Here is a 6000-nt window from a genome sequence, read left to right as displayed (position 1 = left end):
TTTTGTTTATTCTTCATGATTGTTTAGTGTTCTGTTAGTATCGTCTGTGCATTTTAGTGAACTAGCACACTAAAACCAATCTGAATTAGCGTGTCAATGTGATAAAAAGCAGGTTTATGTTATATTTAACAAGTTCTCGTTCTGATATGCGCGTGATATTTTCCGCTGGACATTAATCATCATCATCATCATCATCATCATCATCATCATCATCATCATCATCATCATCATCATCATCATCATCATCATCATCATCATCATCATCAACAACAACATTAGTCAAACTAAAATTAATTAAATCGTCTTATAGTCTAAAGTTCTGAATACATTTAATAGTAATAGAGTATGGTCGAGGATCTAACTTTTTTGATTCGAGCGTCACTGATGAGTCTTTTGTTTTCGAAACGCGGCTCTGGGGTACAAAATTGTAATCCTGGTATCTGTGATGAGTTTACTAGTATTTAAAATCAACACCTATTTTTTTTTTCAAATTGCCCCTTCCAAATGAAATGAAATGAAATTAAGATAAGACAAAGACAACCACTGACAAAGTTCCTCGATTGAAACAGACATATTGTTTTGGCTTTTAACTAGCTGTCAGTAACTGCGAGTACTCTCAAATCGTACTTTCTTGTTTATTTGACCTGTTGATACTAATTGTAATGCTTTTTTGTTATTTAATGTTAGTGAGGGTTATATCTGGTCTATATACCAGCTTTGATAAGTGTTTGGTATTACTATAAATTTTCACTTCGTACTATGAACATCAAAATTATTTATTTTGTAAAAATATTTCCTTTCTCTATTGGAACTGTACACGTATACCTAACAACAAAATATTTTCATTTACCTGTGTTTAAAGTAATTGCAAATGGCTGATATTTTTGTTCGAGCATATTGTTTTTCTTAAATTGTTTAACATTTCATACCGATATAACATGTTACTTTAATTATTCTTCCCTTAGTTTATTTATTTTGTACTATTTACATTGTATCATAGGTCAAATTTATTTGTTCAGTGTATGTTCACTGGTGTTAATATGTCCTTTGATTGAGTTAAGCTATTTCAGTTGATATTTTATAGTGTGTCTTTCTATGTTGTGATGTTACACTATTGTTTCAGAAAAAGGGTGAAGGATTGGTACCATTAAAACGTTTAAACCCGCTGCATTTGTTTGCACCTGTCCTAAGTCAGGAATCTGATGTTCAGTAGTTGTCGTTTGTTGATGTGGTTCATAAGTGTTTTTCGTTTCTCGTTTTTTATATAGATTAGACCGTTGGTATTCCCGTTTGAATGGTTTTACACTAGTAATTTTTGGGGCCCTTTTAAAGCTTACTGTTCGGTGTGAGCCAAGGCTCCGTGTTGAATACCGTACTTTGACCTATAATGGTTTACTTTTATAAATTTTGACTTGGATGGAATGTTGTCTCATTGGCACTCATACCACATCTTCTTATATCTATATATGTATACGTTTTAGGGGAGAGGGCGAACTGAGTTTTTTTTTAAATCTCAACCCTCCCCCGTTAAATCCATATTATCGGTGCTGAAACATGTTTACTCTGTATTTATGCTAGATGCACATGGCAAACTTTCACCTAATATTGAGGTACTTACAACTGATTTATATCTGTATCAACAAAGCAAACACTAATAAATGATGTATCAGTATATTTAAACATACGACCCTGCTGTTATAAATACTTTCCAGACGATAATCAGCATTGTCACTCTTATTTCCTATCAGTTTAACAAACTATACGTTTTCTAAAAACCACTTTGTATCTTTAAACGCTTATATAAAAAAGACATGACGCATTTAAGCATGTTCTTACTCATATCTTTTGTTTTCCGAAGGATAGAAGGATATTCTATTGGTGCTCCAGATTTCAGCTGTGGAAATATGCGACCGTCACATGGTCCACCACCAAAAGCTACGTTACCACCATATAACCTGACAGCTAGTAACAACACCTATAAACCAGGAGATTTCATAAATAGTAAGTATTCTAAGTTTCGTACTCCTGAAGATGAATCCGGGTTGTTCTGTCATAACTCTTTGTAAACGTTTCAGTGGGTTTGAGTGTTCCTCTCGAAAGGCGTTTCGAACGCACCGACATTATAAGACAATTAGTGTTATTTTCATCATCTTGATGCAGTTTGTTATCATTTGATGATTTAATTTTTTTTATACATGGTTTAAGTTAATGCTTATAATAATAATTAGTTATTTCAGTATATTTGTTTTATGCGTCTTTGTTTTGGAACACAAACTTTAATTGCCATTGATGCTTTCGATTTTGTAATAAAAATTAATTCTTGTACACGTTTTTTTAAATCCAAATCAGTCTTGCATACACATTTATATGTGCAGTTTAAAACAGAATAGCTCTTACTTTATAACTTAGATGATGATTCTACCTTTAGAACTTGATGGTTATACTGTTGACTTTTCATGAACAATAGCATTTGATTTCTTCAACCTTTTTAACCATATTGTAATCCGCTAAATCATTTTGTAATTTGTAAATTTAAATTTTCTAAAACTAACCAAAGATTTTTGAAAATCATTGTAAATATGATTTGTTGATTGACAACATGTTTGTACTGGCTGATAGAAAGATTATATGGGTACCCTCTGTGCTCCTAATGACCCGGACGTTATTCCCCGTTGATGAATTCAGAAATTATTAAGAAAAAAAAAGGTTCCAATTCTCTGAGCCAAAGTTGACCTAATGTTAATTTGGCTATTCTGTTTGTGTCCCTTTTGTTTATATAGCTCCTAAAGTTACTATGTTTAGGCTTGAGCATTCTCGTTGAAGGTAAATCACGAAAAACGCATTGGACGCAGGAAATCGTTAAAGTATGTTTTCATTTATTGGAATTTATTAAGGGGTTTAAAAGAAAAATCACAAACGAAACAAGCTACCACGAGTTTTGAATTCTGCGTTCCGTTGCATATATGATGAGCTTTCTTTGAGATATCAAGTTGCTGGCCATCTAGACTATTTTTCAATATAGATTTGAAACAAACTGTACCAAAGCCTGTTTCTTACCATGACCTACACATGAAAAATTAAGCTCTCTATTTTTACTCGAGCAACCATGATATACGTTTATAACATTACAGATTGGGTTGTATCCTTTAAATAGCTATACTGACGGACTCTAAAAACGCAACACACATTTTGATGATATTTTTTTACTAAATCAAGATTTATTCTCATATAACTACTATTCATGCTTACCATACTTCTTTCTGTTAAGAAAAATCCAATACCTGACTTACATGAGGTTATTGAACATACCGGATTACTGAAGTCGCACGAATTTCTTAAAAGCGAAATTTGAAACCCATAAATGATTTTTGAAAGTTTTTTTTTCTTCGTCGTAAAACAATTCTTTCAATCAATACCCACACTTAAATCAGTAAAAAAATGTTGCATTTCAATATTGCTTATACTGAACAATAAAAGTCTGAATCAGACCGTATAAATTTTGTAAGAAGGAATACGTGAACGTGCTGTTGCAAGACAATTTCATGTCAGAAACTCCTCTAAATGTCCTTACACCAATGGTACAGGCACACGGGATTTGTTAATGACCACCGATATGAATCAATATGAAGTGACAACGCCTCGTCAATAAAATTCCATTACGCAACGTCATTTGCGTGACAAGAATAAGAATAAGAATAAGAATATTTTATTTTATTAGACTTCACGTTAAAATGCCAGATTTTGATTGGCTAATACGAGGGAGACAATTTACTCTATCCCATGGCTTAGCGGGAGACAATTTTTTGAATGTCACCCTCTCGTGCAGACCAATCAAAAATCGATAATTTAAAGGACAATAAATTGAATTTACATCAAATAATTAAAGCCAATACTCAAGTTCTACATTTTGGCTCAGAACTTTTTTTATAGACTGTCAAAATAAAAAAAAAAAAAAACATCTTGCTTCACTTCTGTAGATTTTTCTAATATCTGTAAGGTTATAATGTACGTGACGTCATAGTAAAATACTTTAAATTTAAAATTCAATAGTAAAATGATAGGACATTCAGTATAATAAATTAAATAACACATAGCTGAGAGGGTGATAGAGCAGATTGGTACCCCTCGCAAAAACAATGTCAACCTTGGCTTCGCCTCAGTTGACAATGTTTTCTCGGGGTAACAATCTGCTCTATCACCCTCTCAGCTATGTGTTATTTATATAGAATCCATATACATATATATATAGTATTAATTATACAGTAATTTTTAAGATATATTACATTAAAAATAAATGATTAAATAACTATACTTCATACCAGATGGTGTTTGAGACATGATTAAGACAGCAACGTCAACTGCTGATCAAGTCGTCTAATGCCATGGCAGACAGTTTCACGCCATAACTGTTTCCCATATTCTGAAATGCCAAAAAGTCGACTGCAGAAAAAAAAATTAAAGCCCTAAAGTTTAAACCGCAAAATTGCCAAAAACACACTGTAATAGATGAGACGAAATCAAAAGGTACAAAACAGAACTCAAAACATGCCCAATAGAACTGGTTGACATTTCTTTCAATCCTTCAGGTGTTGGTTACAGACAATCTTTGCCTTCGACGGTGACACATCCATTGATAAGGGGAAAATCAGGGTTTGCTCACCCGCAAGAAATTTTTCAAAACTTTTACTGCGTAAGATTTTGAGTCTGGTACGGATTTTTTTTCGAACTCACCACAACTCACGCCATTTTTGTTTATTCCTTAATTGTATCATCAGAAACACATACAATTCTAATACAGGACCCAGTTTTTTGGTTATGCATATGAAATGTGCATGCACCTTTAGATCTAGCATCTACGTCTATCTGCTTTCTTTTCAATACTTGATGTATATACATGTACTTTTAAAATGATTCATTGGTCCAATTTATGGTATCAACAAGCCCTGTTCATATTGGCAGGCGATGTAAGAAACAGAGTAATGATATTTGCTTGCAGGCTTTTTCTTAAAGCCTCATTATTTTGAAATCCATGTTCTCAATTTTGTAAATACTTTTGACAGTTGCTCCCTTCTTTTACAGAGTTAAAATTTTCGGATGCTCATATCCCAACACCCTTTTAAAAATTGTGTTGTAATTTTAAGGCCATCTTCTGCCAAACTTGAACATCCGGTAGTAAATAGGATATAAATATCAAATAAAATTTTAATGCTTAAGAAGTGACATTTACATTTCAAATTTAACTCAACTACTCCACTACTCTATACTACTCCTGTCTCTAAAGTCAATCAACCAGTTTCTTATCTACTAGTATATCTTCAAAAGATTTCATATTTTACAACGTACTGAGACATTTTTTTTATATGTACAATAAAATTCAGCTTGAGTATCATACTTTTTGTTAGAATATACTTATCTTTTTCTACTTCCAGTTGCTCTTCAGTCATTTGGAACATCATTTAAAGGATATATAATAGCAGCTAAGGACAATGCAACCAGAAGTTTAAATCTGGGACGTTTTACGGATGCTGCTACAGGCAAAACCATAAATTGTGGTTCTTCGGTAGATATACTACTTAAAGAAAGTTTTGCAACACTTTCCTTCAGATTAATGGGGGTCAAATTGTAAGCGCTTATATCTTTGTAGATAATGATCAAAATTATTTGAAATTAACAGCATTTCTATTTTAAGGGACGTTAAAGTGATTAAAGAAGAAAAAACGGAAAAAAAATATGAACTGTTTGTTTCTGTTCAGAAGTTTCCATGGTGCTATCAGATTTATTAATTCGACAATTTTGTGGGTTCAATGCATTTTCAATTAGACCATGTGCAAAAAAAAATTAAATTGTGATAGTTTGCGAACAGTGTAGCTGTCTGAAATATGACCAACATAACTGTAGTACTTTTGAATACGCATATGATTGAAAATTAAGAAAACACAAATTTGAAAGATAAATCGAGATTTTGTTTTACTCAATTTTCAGTAAGAAGTTATGTTCCCA

This window comes from Mytilus californianus, unplaced genomic scaffold (assembly GCF_021869535.1).
Source record: "Mytilus californianus isolate M0D057914Y unplaced genomic scaffold, xbMytCali1.0.p SCAF_1, whole genome shotgun sequence".
NCBI classification, from domain to species: domain Eukaryota; kingdom Metazoa; phylum Mollusca; class Bivalvia; order Mytilida; family Mytilidae; genus Mytilus; species Mytilus californianus.
Note: the sequence above shows the minus strand (reverse complement) of the source record.